We start from the raw sequence: 14,870 nt of genomic DNA, 5'->3' as shown, positions 1-14,870 counted from the left end.
ATTTTGAGACTGACTCTTTTCGAGTCTTTATTTTTAGTTTGTTTTGGATGTTCTAGTTTCGATTTAGTCTTTTTGAGTCTATGGTGCCTTTCTTTTTGGTTATTTTCCTTTACATCTTTGTATTGAAAAATACTAATTTGAAAGTCAATAAAAATATTTTTGGTTGATTCAACAAATCTAATTTTTTTTTCTTTTTTTCATGAACTACGTAATGATCTGATTCATGTTTAACATGATACGTAGGCATCCCTTAATGGGTTCGATCAAAATACTTCAAAATCACCGAAAGAGGAAAAAATAAATAAATAAAATAAGAAGTGAATTCACCTAAAAGCCGGGATGAAACATGAAAGCCTTCCGATGCTCATATTAGATGGGAAATAATTTAGGTGCATGGCATACAACGTGTGATTAATATCTTAAAATGCTAAACCCTAACTTGTTTGTTCTTGTCTTAAAGATAAGGTGGTTGGTTTGTGGTTGAACTGGCTCCTCACGAATATAACACAAGGTCCAAAAGAAAGGGGATAATGGCCCATAAGGATGGAAACGAGTCAGACGGTGATGAATCTAGAGGTCAGATGGTTCAACATGAATCAGCATCAGCAGAGGAAGTAAGGATGTTGAGACAACAAATGGCTGACATGTACCAGGCTTGGATGAATGGGCAAGCTCCACCATCTTCAATCCCTGGATTTCCGTATGTGACTATGTCAATTCCCATTGAAACCTCGACAAATGATCCACTTTTTCCTCCTGGATTTGGTCCACATGTTAACATATCCAACACTGCTGGAACTTCCACTGTGCGCCCTCCAAATGCACCCCTCAGAAATAACCCACTTTTCATCCCCACTGTGTACAAACTACTACAATCCCTCAACCAACGTTGGTACAGAAGTCCAATAATGAGCCTCCATCTAAAGGTCACCACGATCAATATTATTCTCCGGAATTGACCTTTAAAGTCCCAGACACATATAACCCTTTTCAGCAGTATAGTTCCCCCGTCGAGATCGAGAAAACTGCTAAGAATGAGGAACAAGAAGAAATGGCTAGAAAAATGAAGAGTCTAGAGCAGAGTGTGAGGAATATGCAAGGATTAGGAGGTCCAAAAAGCGTCTCATTCAGAGATTTGTGCATGTTCCCCAATGTTCATTTGCCCCTTGGTTTTAAGACTCCGAAGTTTGAGAAGTACGATGGTCACGGTGACCCCGTAGCACACTTGAAGAAGTATTGCAATCAACTAAGAGGGGCAGGGAGTAAGGAAGAATTGCTCATGGCATATTTTGGAGAAAGTCTGGCGGGGATTGCCTCAGAATGGTTCATCGACCAAGATATTTCTAATTGGCCTACATGGGATGACATGGCAGGAGATTTTGTTCGACAATTTCAGTATAACATTGATATTGTGCCTGATCGCACTTCTCTCGCCAGTATGAAGAAAAAGCCTACCGAGAGTTTTAGAGAATATGCTATCAAGTGGAGAGAACAAGCTGCCAGGGTCAAACCGCCGATGAAGGAGTCGGAAATGATTGATGTTTTCCTCCAGGCACAAGAACCTGATTACTTCCACTACTTGCTTTCCACAGTGGGAAAGACATTCGCGAAAGCAATTAAAGTTGGGGAAATGGTTGAAAATGGCATCAAGTCCGGCAAAATTGTGAGTCAAGTAGCACTCAAGGCTACCACCCAAGCCATTCAAAATGGGTCTGGTGGTTTTGGAAATCGAAAAAAGAAAGAGGAAGGATCCATGATGGCATCAGGGTCTAGTGCTGCTCAAAGGGGGACAAACCACCAAGTCCAACAGGGACAATCCAACTCACCTCAACATTTTTATCCGCATCAGGATCCCCACTACTCAATTGCTCCGCCCCAATATACGGTTTTCAACACCCAGGCATATGCCCGACCTCCTCAACGCCAACAATGGAGGGCGCCTGCTCCACAAGGCTTTCGTCCCCAACAACAAAATTTTCAAGCACCTTATAATCCACGTCCTAAGACTGATTATGTAAGAGAGCAAGGACAGAGGGAAAACTTTACCCCAATCGGAGAATCATACACAAGCCTGCTGCGAAAATTGATACAATTGGGTTTGATTGAACCTATCATGCCGTATAATGTGAACCCAAATGCAAGAGGTTTTGACCCCACTGTCAGGTGCGAATATCATTCTAACACTCAGGGTCATAGCACAGAAAATTGTTTTACTTTGAAGAGAGCCATTGAGAAGCTAATTGATGACAAAGCAATTGTGATACATGACGAAGAGGCTCCGAATGTCACCAACAACCCACTTCCTGCTCACAACAATGCTCATGTTGTTGGGATGATCTGTGACGATAAGGAATACAAGCAAACAAGCAAAACAGTAATGGAAATTGAAACCTTAAAAGAAGGGTTGGGTATGGTGACAAAGTCCGCACAAGAAGCACCGTTGATTGTAAAAGGTGCAAGTTCTAATGCAAATCTCAAGGGCTCGGGGAAGTTGATATTGTATGTCCCTGGAGCCACAAAGAAAAAAGAGATATCAGTGACTGGACCAAAATTATATGTTCCTAGTGGTTTTCCTAGGTTTGGTCAAAATCGAATGGTTTAGGAAAGATGACGAACCAATTGTGATAAAGCACACGACACAACTTCCAGTGACAAGCATGAAAAGCTTGTCCCATGGAACTACAACAAAACCACTATGACTTACAAGGGCAAAGAGATTGTTGAAGAAATAGATGAAACCAGTGGCTTAACGCGTTCTGGAAGGTGCTATGCTCCAGAAGAATTAAGGAGAGCCAAACAAGCCAGGGATAGCCAATTTCCAGTGAAAAAACCTATTACCGAAGAAGAGGCTGAAGAGTTCATGAAGAAGATGAAAGTTCAGGATTACTCTATTGTTGATCAGTTGAGAAAAACTCCTGCTCAAATTTCATTACTATCTTTGCTCATGCATTCTAAAGAGCACCGTCAAGCATTGATTAGAATTCTGAACGAGGCACATGTTTCGGACAAAACAACCGTAAGTCACTTGGAAAAGATGGCCAATAGAATATTTGAGGTGAATAGAATCACTTTCACCGACGATGAGTTGCCTGTGGAAGGAGCCGGACATAACAAGGCTTTGCATTTAACTGTCAAATGTGAAGAACATTATGTGAAAAGAGTCATGATTGATGGAGGCTCGGGTGTGGACATCTGCCCCCTCTCTACTTTGCAGAGTTTGAAAATCAGCACAGATAGAATTCGTACTAACAATGTGTGTGTTCGAGCTTTCGATGGTGCAAAAAGAGACACCATTGGTGAGATTGATCTTACTTTAAAAATTGGACCTGTTGATTTTGGGATCACATTCCAAGTTATAGACATGGACACTTCCTACAACTTGCTTTTAGGAAGGCCATGGATCCATGCAGCCGAGCGGTACCATCTACTTTCCACCAAGTGGTCAAGTTTGAATATGAGAAACAAGAAATTATTGTTCACGGTGAAGATGATCTTTCAATATATAGAGACCCTTCCGTCCCATGCGTCGAGGCCAAGGAAGGTTGTGAATCCCTCGTATTTCAGACCTTTGAGATAGTGGCAGCTGATCAGTTTATGGAAGGAAGCCTATCCCAGAGCCTCGTCTATCCTCTACTTCGGTCATGGTGGCTACACAAATGCTGCAAAACGGTTATGAGCCAGGAAAGGGCTTGGGGGTGTCGTTGCAAGGAATTGTTGACCCTATCTCTCCATTTGGTAATCAAGATACTTTTGGTTTGGGTTTTAGGCCAACTAAAGCTGATAGGAAATGGGCAAAAGAGCAGAAAAATAAGGTTTGGAAATTGCCAAAGCCAGTTCCCCACATTGCCAAGTCTTTTACTAGGTCACGTCTTGAAGAGAATAAGGACATGTCTATCCAAGATGACGTGGACGAAATATGTCAAGGTCTCAAAGAAATGTTCTATAGGGTAAACATGGTTCAGATTGGTGAAGGCCCTAGTCATGCAGATGTGCAACTTATTGGCCCAGAAGTCAAGCTCACCAACTGGGAAGCTACTCCTCTCCCAACAAGGGAAGAGTCTTGGTAGTTTATTTTGCTGTCTTTCCTATATTTGGATTATTCTCTAGGTGGTAATCCAGATAGTTTAGTTGCTATGCTCTGATGTTAACCCTTCTATCCTTTCCAATTCAATAAAATGAAGTTTCAGTTTTTTAGTCAATTCTATCTTCTCCTTTTCCCTAATTTTGTTATTTAATTTTCATTTCAGTTTCATTAATGCCGGCTTTAATAACATGACATGCATGCGGAATTCACGTCCAGATCTTAAAGAGCTGTCTAATCTCGAAACAACGAATCAAGAGGTTGATGAATATGATGAAGAAGAGGCTTTTGAAGAAATAAAAAAGGAACTGGATCAATTTGAGAATAAGCCTAAGCCTAATCTAAATGAAACCGAGGCAATTAATTTGGGAACTTCTGAAGAAACTAGAGAAACAAAGATAAGCATTCATGCCGAACAAAAGACCAGAGATGACATAATCCAGGTTTTGTTTGAATATAAAGATGTGTTCGCTTGGTCTTATGATGACATGCCGGGTTTGAGCGTTGATCTAGTAGTGCACAAACTTCCTACATACCCTGATTTCCCACCAGTCCAACAAAAGCAAAGAAAATTTAAGAAAGAGGTGAGTGATAAGATTAAAGAGGAAATCATGAAGCAATTGAGTGCAAATGTGATCAGGGTCGTCCGATTTACTACATGGCTAGCAAATGTTGTGCCCGTACCAAAGAAGGATGGGAAAACCAGAGTTTGTGTTGACTATAGAGATTTGAACAAAGCCAGTCCAAAGGACAACTTTCCCTTGCCTAACATCCACATTCTTGTTGACAATTGTGCCAAACACGAGATTCAATCTTTTGTGGATTGTTATGCCGGGTATCACCAAATTTTGATGGATGAAGAGGATGCAAAAAAGACCGCCTTCACCACCCCATGGGGTACTTACTGTTACAGGGTCATGCCATTTGGTTTGAAGAACGCGAGGGCAACTTACATGAGAGCTATGACTACTATCTTGCATGACATGATGCATAAAGAAATCGAAGTATACGTCGATGATGTGATCATTAAGTCCAAAACTCAAGCTGACCATGTGCGTGATCTGAGAAAGTTCTTTGAAAGATTGCGCAAGTACAACCTCAAGCTCAATCCAGCCAAGTGTGCGTTTGGAGTTCCATCCGGAAAACTTTTGGGGTTTATAGTTAGCCGGCGAGGAATTGAATTAGACCCCTCCAAGATAAAGGCCATTCGGGAATTACCACCCCCGAAGAACGAGAATCGAAGTCATGAGTCTTCTTGGTAGGTTGAACTACATCGATGGTTCATCGCTCAGCTCACCACTACATGTGAGCCCATATTCAAGCTGTTGAAGAAGGATGCCGCTGTCAAGTGGACAGACGAGTGTCAAGAGGCTTTTGATAAGATTAAGGAATATTTATCGAACCCTCCAGTGCTTGTCCCGCCAGAACCGGGTAGGCCTTTGTTTTTGTATCTATCAGTGATGGATAATTCCTTTGGGTGCGTTCTAGGACAACATGATGCCACAGGCAAGAAGGAACAAGCGATCTATTATTTGAGCAAGAAGTTCACAAGCTATGAGGTAAAATACACATTTTTAGAAAGAACGTGTTGCGCTTTGACTTGGGTCGCCCAGAAACTGAAGCACTATCTTTCATCCTATACGACTCACCTCATATCTCGAATGGATCCTTTGAAGTATATCTTTCGAAACCTATGCCGAGTGGAAGGTTAGCAAAGTGGCGATTTTACTTACGGAGTTCGACATTGTCTATGTCACCCGCACCGCTATGAAAAGCACAAGCATTGGCCGATCATTTGGCGTAAAAACCCGATTGACGATGAGTATGAGCCTTTGAATACTTATTTTCCCGAAGAGATTAATTCAGTTGAGGAAGAAGTTCGCGATGACAGTCACGTGTGGAAATTATACTTTGATGGGGCGGTCAACATTAAAGGTGTCGGGATTGGGGCAATTCTCATTTCACCAACGGGGCATCATTATCCCGCCACAGCACGACTTCGTTTCTTCTGTACCAATAATACAGCGGAATATGAAGCTTGCATAATGGGTTTAAACATGGCAATACATCTGGATGCACATGAGTTAATAGTTTTGGGAGATTCTGACTTACTCATTCGGCAGGCTCAGGGTGAATGGGAAACTCGAGACATCAAGCTCATTCCGTACAAACAATGTTTGGAGGACCTTAGCAAAAGGTTTAAGTCAATCGAGTTCAGATACATTCCCAGATTTCACAATGTTGGCGATGCCTTGGCCACTTTAGCCTCAATGCTTCCATACCCGCAATGCTTACATTAATCCGTTAGAGATTCAGATTAGGGATCAACATGGTTATTGCAATACAATTGAAGTAGAGCCAGATGGTGAGCCATGGTATCACGATATCAAAAGATTCCTAAAAACAAAAGAATATCCAATACATGCCGATGGAGATCAAAAAAGAACTATTAGGCGACTTTCCAATGGTTTCTTTCTGAGTGGGGAGATCTTATACAAAAGGACCCCGGATTTGAATTTGTTAGATGTGTGAATACCCAAGAAGCTGAAATGATCATGAATGAAGTGCACTCCGGAGTATGTGGCCCGCACATGAACGGTTATGTTCTAGCAAAGAAGATTCTTCGAGCAGGATACTATTGGCTTACCATGGAGCGAGATTGTTTTCGCTTTGTTCGCAAGTGTCATCAATGCCAAATTCACAGTGACCGGATTCATTCGCCCCCTTCGGAGTTGCACCCTATGTCTGCTCCTTGGCCTTTCGTAGCTTGGGGGATAGATGTTATTGGGCCAATTGAGCCAAAAGCTTCTAATGGGCACAGATTCATTCTAGTTGCCATTGACTACTTCACCAAATGGGTAGAAGCTGTTACGTTCAAATCAGTCACCAAGAAAGCGGTGGTAGACTTTGTTCACTCTAACATCATATGTCGTTTTGGTATACCAAAGACCATTATCACGGACAATGCAACCAATCTTAATAGTCATCTCATGAAGGAGGTATGTGAGCAATTTAAAATTGTGCATCACAACTCTACCCCTTATCGACCCAAAGCCAATGGAGCTGCAAACAAAAACATCAAGAAGATCCTCAGGAAGATGGTACAAGGATCCAGGCAATGGCAAGAGAAATTGCCTTTTGCTCTTTTAGGGTACCGCACGACTATCCGCACGTATGTTGGCGCAACTCCTTACTTATTGGTTTATGGAACTGAGGCGGTCATACCAGCAGAAGTAGAGATCCCCTCTCTTCGAATCATTGTTGAAGCAGAGATTGATGACACTGAATGGGTCAAGTCTAGACTAGAACAATTGTCGTTAATCGATGAAAAGCGGTTAACGGCAGTTTGTTTTGGCCAGTTATACCAGCAAAGGATGGCTCGCACTTACAACAAGAAGGTGCGTCCAAGACATTTTGAGGTGGGCCAACTTGTTATGAAACGCATCCTTCCGCACCAAGAAGAAGCGAGGGGAAAATTCGCCCCAAATTGGCAGGGCCCTTATGTTATCAAACAAAATGTTGTTGTCAAAGGGAGCTTTGCGGTTGTCCGATATAGAAGGAAAGGTGGGCGACATAGCCATTAACGAGACTCAGTCAAAAGATATTATGTTTGATATGCTTTCACTTCGACGCTATGGTACTTGGCATTTTCAGGTTGGGATGACGAAAGGCTATCGTTCTCACTATCCAAACACCGGTCACCCCTTTCTAGCCCTTTTGAGCTTTGTTTACATTTTCTTTGTTTTCCCCTCTTTGGAACTAATGTAGAGCAAAAAAAAAAAAAAAAAAAAAAAAAAAAAAAAAAAAAAAAAAAAAAAAAAAAATCAAATGTGTTTATTGAACTACGTTCGACCTGATTCCTAAAGGATACGTAGGCAGCCCTATTTCGGGGTTCGGTCCCACCACTCAAAAGAAAAGAAAAATCATATTCTCCTAGTATTCGAAGAAACTGGGACATTTTTTTTATTTTTTCTTTCTCTTCCAGATATTTCATAAAAAGGTTCCAAAGTTGTAATTCAATCTATGATTCTTTTGCCTTTCCCCTTTAAGACCTTCTAATCGATCTTTGAGAATGCCAAATTAGCGTGCCACGACTATGGTGATGTATACAACACTTTATTTGAGCGCAAAGAGAAAAAAAATGAGAGAGTCTTGGTGAAAAAAAAAGAGAATCCCTTACGGGCACTATAAGGCGATAGTAAGTTTAAAAAAAAAAAAAAAAAAAAAAAAAAAAAAAAATGAGAGAGTCTTATTGGTGAAAACCCTTACGGGCACTATAAGGCGATAGTAAGTTCAAAAAAAAAAAAAAAAAAAGAGAGTCTTATTGGTGAAAACCCTCACGGGCACTATAAGACGATTGTAAGTTCAAAAAAAAAAAAAAAAAAAAAAAAGAGAGAGTCTTATTGGTGAAAACCCTCAAGGGCACTATAAGATGATTGTAAGTTGAGAGAGGTCAGTTGGTGAAGACCCGCAAAGGGAACCATTGATCGAATGAGTTTCTTCTATTCCGGCATGAACACGATCAAGGTAGAGAGCTCGGTTTTGGATTGAAGGGTATTATATTTTGAGATTTAGACAGCTCAGATGGATCAAGCGTCCAGTCCAAAATGCATGTCATGATTCATTGAAGTCGGCATATACCTCCAGATAAGTCTCTTCCCTCTTTCCCCGAAAGGGACACCTTTTTGTTTAAACATAACTCCTTTTATTTTTTATTTTTTATTTTTTTGTCATTTTCTTCTCCTTATCTCTAGTATGTTCCTTGAGTCCCTTTCGGTATAATCTTGCGTCAAATTCAAGAGCAAAGAAAAGGCTGCAAAATTGACTACAGTTTCCTAGCGGTACAGAGCAAAGACTATTGGGCACGCACCGCATCGGCAACGGCATAAAGCCATTTGTGATCTATCCAGGAAAGTGAACTGCCCGAAAAGCAAAGCATTATTTCGAGGTACTAGGGGGAAGGATCACCACAACAAAAATTCGCTCTAAGAATAAGATCGGTTACACCGCATACACAAAATGATACTGGGTACAAAATAGTCAAGGTGGGCATTGAAAGATCAAGGTCTCTCGCAAGCAAAGATAGTTTCTGAGGAATTTGGTCGATCACCATCAGCCTCGTTTTTCTTGAAGTGGGATGGGCTCTAAGACAATTTCCACAGCGAGTGAAGGCCACAAACCGACCACCATTTTAAGACTAACAAATTTTTCTTTGATTGAAAACAGGGGCAAAGAAATTTCGGAAAACCATTGTTAAAAAAAAAAAGACGAACGCCATAAAGTGAAGTTCTCAAATTTTTGTTTTTCCTTTGATATGCATATAATCATGTTATTATTGATTGTATTTTAGGGAACAAAAATCCCTACTTTTTTTTTTTTTCATGACTTCACAGGGTACGACACTCCCTAGTTGCATTTTAGGGAACAAAAACCCCTATTTCTTTTCATGTCTTCACAGGGTACGACAATCCCTGGTTGCATTTTAGGGAACAAAAACCCCTACTTTTTTTTGTTCATTTTTAGGGAACACCTCTTTTTATGATGCCTTCACGTTTACGACATTCCCTAGGTTGCATTTTAGGGAACTAAAACCCCTATTTTTTTTCATGTCTTCACGGGTTTAACATTCCTCCTCCAAATGCATTTTAGGGAACAAAAACCCCTACTTTTTTTCATATTTTCATAGGTTGACTACCTCGGTTAAAGTCATTTTTTTTAGGTTGAACAAAAGTCACATTTTTTTCATAGGTTGACTACCTCCAAATAAAGTCATATTTTCATAGGTTGACTACCTCCGAATAAAGTCATATTTTCATAGGTTGACTACCTCAGAATAAAGTCATATTTTTAGGTTGACTACCTCACAATAAAGTCATATTTTCATAGGTTGACTACCTCAGAATATAAGTCATGTTTTTAAATTTCAGGTTGACTACCTCCAAATAAAGTCATATTTTCATAGGTTGACTACCTCGGAATACGATTACCTCCGAATAAAGTCATATTTTTTTTCATAGGTTGACTACCTCCAAATAAAGTCATATTTTTAGGTTGGTTGATCACAATAAAGTCATATTTTCATAGGTTGACTACCTCGAAATAAAGTCATGTTTTTAAATTTCATAGGTTGACTACCTCCAAATAAAGTCATATTTTCATAGGTTGACTACCTCGAATATAAAGTCATTTTTTTTAAAAGTCATATTTTCAGGTTGACTACCTCCAAATAAAGTCATATTTTCATAGGTTGACTGCCTCCAAATAATTTCATATTTTCATAGGTTGACTACCTCAGAATAAAGTCATATTTTCATAGGTTGACTACCTCATAATAAAGTCATTTCAGGTTGACTGCCTCCAAATAAAGTCATATTTTTAGGTTGACTGCCTCACAATAAAGTCATATTTTCATAGGTTGACTACCTCAGAATATAAGTCATGTTTTTAAATTTCAGGTTGACTACCTCATAATAAAGTCATATTTTTTCGGTTGACTACCTCCAAATAAAGTCATATTTTCATAGGTTGACTACCTCATATTTTTAAACTACCATAAAGTCATATTTTCATAGGTTTACTACCTCAGAATAAAATCATGTTTTTAAATTTCAGGTTGACTACCTCCAAATAAAGTCATATTTTCATAGGTTGACTACCTCAGAGTACAGTCACGTATTTAAAATTTTAGGTTGACTACCTCCGAATAAAGTCATTTTTTTTTTCTCATAGGTTGACTACCTCATAATAAAGTCATATTTTTATAGGTTGACTACCCTCAAAATATAGTCATGCTTTCAGGTCGACTACCTCAAAATAAAGTCATGTTTTTAAATTTCGAGTTGACTACCTCCGAATATAGTCCCAAGTGGTTTATGATTTTGCTAACACTCACAAAATTTTCCTAGTACAAACTGGGGTAGAAAAATTTTGTTCGTTTTGTTTGTCTTTGATGGCTTGCAGGTTCGCCTGCAAGCACAAAATTGATATTCAAGAATGAAGTTCCATATTTGGTCGAGAAAAAAGAATGCTCAATCTCGTAAGGATAGTTAGAGTCGGCTTTGACACATAAAGCGGCCCAACATCTCAAGATTCATCTTCTCAACTTCTAATCAAGAAACAAGCATCCAAGAATATTCTACGAACTATTATTGGAAGATAATCAACAACTCACTTCCAAGTTGCAAGTTCAAGTCACAAATTCTAACTTCAAGATCATACTTTGAGATCAAGGTACCCACCGAAAGAAGGTGAGGTGATAACTGAAGATCCAAGTGAAGGTCTAAAGGAAGATTCAAGACAAGTAGAGTAAATAGGATCTTATTGTATTTCCTTTCATCATTTATTGTATTTTTCATTTCTTTTATGTAATAACAGGAGCCACGAACCGGAACCTCGAAGGGACCTCACTCGATTCTCCAACTCATCATTCCATCCTTCTACTCACTTGAACTACACGTGACCCGATTCCCTTATAACCCGGGATATGTAGGATGCCCAAAACCAGGACTCGGTCACATCCTTTTCTTTTACATCTTTTCGCCTTTCAAATAATGGTCAGGTCAAAAATTATTCATAGTGTTCACGTCTTCGCCTGAAAACTCTTCATGTTTCCAAGCAAAGAGGGACATTCTGTAAACACCTAATTTTTGACCAAACATAAATTTTTACATCATTTTTAGCGTTTAAATATTTCTTTTAGGTTTAATTAAATATTTTAATTTTTATTTCATTTTTAGTAAGTCTTACTTTTAAAAATTGAAAACTACAAAAAATAGTCACATTTTAGGATAATTTTTGTCTTTTTTTTTTTTAGACAAAAAAAAAAAAAAAAAAAAAAAAAAAAAGAGAGAGATAATTTATAAAAAATATGTTTTCTTTTAATTTAGGTTTTAATAAATAAGCTAGTGTTTTTTAGTAGTTTTCTTAGTTAGATTTCATTTTGGACTAGCTATTTAATTTTTTTTTTTTTTTTTTTACATCGTTTAATCTAAAAATAGTTTATTGGTAGTTTTTGTCTTACGTTATAGTTTAAAACACAAAAAAAAACTAAATAAAAAATAAGGGAAAATAACAAAATTAACCTAAAACTACCTTGCCACTAAAATCAAGACCCCTATAATACTATACCTCTTACATCTATCCCTACAAAAAAATTCTGCAACAAAAAAATAGATCCCTATCCTAACAGCAGCCTAAACTACCCCAACTACCCCAAATCCCCTAATCCTTAATCCCTCACGTTTTTTCCCAATCCTAATCCTAACAAAAAAGTAACCCCTTAAACCCCCCAACCTTAAAACTCTCAACAAAACATATCCCAAACATAGTCCACTCCCTCACAAACTCTCCTTCAACACATACACCTCTATATAAACAAATATAGACAAGCACAACACACACAAAAAAACACACAAAAACAAAAAAACACACAGAGAAAAACAAAAAAAAAAAAGAACAACACACGAAACATAAACAGCAAACAAAAAAAAAAAAAAAGGTTTTCTTTAAAGTTCGAGTTCGAGGTTTCCGTTTGCGGTTTCGAGTTCGTGGACTTGAAGTTAGTCGTTATTAACTGGGAAATCGGTAGAATATTGTAGCTTCATATTATTATTTTTCAGCGAGATATTTACGCAAAGGTAACACCCGAATCTTTCTAGTAGTTATTTGGTGTTCTTTTTTTTCAATATATAATACATGAAGAAGATCCGTTTTGGCTCCGTTTAAAATCCGTTGATGCTTTTGTTTAAGATCGTGCATGTCTATTGAAGTTTTGGTGATATTATGAACATGATGGATTAGTTTTAGTGGTCTTTCTTCTTTTTTTTCTTTCTATTTCTAACTTTGTTTAAGTTATTTTGGTTTTTAATCGCCTCCTCCTTGAGAACTTGATTGTTGTAAAATGATTACTTTTATGGTCTTTACTCTGGTCTCATAGATTTTTATATGTTAGTTTGCATATAACCATGTAACAAAGCTTTGAATATTTAAGGAAACGTGTGTGAAAGTCGGCATGCAAATTTCATGATTTTATTATGTTTCTTTTCTAAAAATGGGTGTAAGTATTTTTCCCCGCTTTGAGGCGTTTAGTGCATTTTTAGTTGCAAAAGATTTTGATCATCATTCTAAATGGATTTTAAATGTTGGCTTCCTTGTTTAAAGTTTCATGTGCTAAGATAATATGAAAACTATAATATCATGACATGAATACTTATATTATCATTTTTGTTGTTGTTTAATTTAGTTCACATTTAGGCTCGCATTTAACATTGAAAGAAATGGTTAAACCAATAAAATTGGTAAATTGTTAAACTCAAGTTTGGTCGAGTTCTTTTGCAGGATGAACGAAATGGATAAACCTTTTTTTTTTTTTGTTAATTGAGATGCCAAACTTTATATTCATTGGACCTAAAGCAGTATCTAAGTTTGGCCTCATTATTTATGTTTTAAAAATATTTGGATCTAACTAGTCAATTGTTTTTTTTTTTTTAACATTCTTTCATTTTTTTTAATACAGTACATTTTCCTATCATTGCTTGAAGTTTAAGCCATATGTTTCTTTTTGGTTTTAGTTAGGTTCTCAGTAAAGATTAATGTCATTAACCTAATTACATGAATAAAATAACTGTCGATAGTATAAAATGGTTATGAATGCAGGAAACCATTGTGTTTTAAACACCCGTGGGTGGGTTTTTAATGATTCGGGTGTTAGTTAACTTTAAAGGCATCTTCGGGCCAAGATCAATATTAAGGCTTAACTATATTAATTATTAGGAGTTGGGATATAAATTCAAGACCTGTTGCAAATTTGAAAAGAAAAGAGTTGTAAAAACATTGGTAAAATAGTGAGGAAAGGGTTGCGAATTCATTTTGAAAACCCGTTGTAAAAGAGTAAAAACAGATAATCATCATTGTTTAAGTAAGGCAAGTAGGTTAAAAATTCTAGGTGCGATACGCAAGTTAAGGTCGCGTTTACGCATTTTATATGTCGAAAGGCTCTCGCAACTATGCGTCTTAGTCAAGACTAGTAAAAGGTCAATAATATTTAAGCGAATCATAGGCATAGCTAAATAAACACATTTTATTCAAAATAATTTAAGCCGAACACAAGTTGATAAAGCGACCGTGCTAGAACCACGGGACTCGAGGGATGCCTCACACCTTCCCCTCGGTCAACGAAATTCCTTACCCGGACTTTTGTTTTCGCGGACCAATAAAAATAGAGTCATTTCCTTTTGATTAGGGATTCATAAGGTGACTTGGAACACCAAAACTCAATTCCAAGTGGCGACTACTTCAAAATGTCAACAAATAAAATAATCCCTCTTCAAAATGTCACTTTAATTGGAAAAACCCTTTTAAAATCTAAAACTAATTAATTTGTTTTTATTTTTATTACGGAAAAAAAGGGGTGTGACGGGGGGTCGATACGAAATACCCTTTTAAATAAATCTAAAACTAAATCGAGAACATAATCGTCATTACAAACTCGATAGGTAAGTAAGTAATCGACGCTCGAGGGTTAAGACGATAGTCATGCTAAGTTCTTTCAAAAGTCGTTAGAACTATACAAAAGGAAAGTCACGGGGCCCACGGACGAGCGTCAACCCAATCCGAGCCCGTCCATGGAAGGTATAGTCATTATACGCTACAGAGCCTTCTACGAGCATATCGAGGTGATCCGGTTCTGTCTACGAAAGTTACGGCCCTTTTTCGACACAGAACCTTTTAGGAACAAAACCTTTTTATGCAAACATTGAAATCCACTCATACCAAAGACATAAGGGCCATT

At 37.9% G+C, this 14,870-nt stretch overlaps 1 pseudogene; it reads left to right on the top strand.

Moving 5' to 3' along the window:
- Positions 1–530: 530 nt before the first annotated feature.
- On the top strand, positions 531–7,910 carry LOC132044990 (uncharacterized; annotated as a pseudogene).
- Positions 7,911–14,870: the final 6,960 nt, after the last annotated feature.

The sequence above is a fragment of the Lycium ferocissimum genome, unplaced genomic scaffold (genome assembly GCF_029784015.1).
Source record: "Lycium ferocissimum isolate CSIRO_LF1 unplaced genomic scaffold, AGI_CSIRO_Lferr_CH_V1 ctg5743, whole genome shotgun sequence".
Lineage (NCBI taxonomy): Eukaryota > Viridiplantae > Streptophyta > Magnoliopsida > Solanales > Solanaceae > Lycium > Lycium ferocissimum.
Note: the sequence above shows the minus strand (reverse complement) of the source record. Positions and strands in the feature narration are given on the sequence as shown.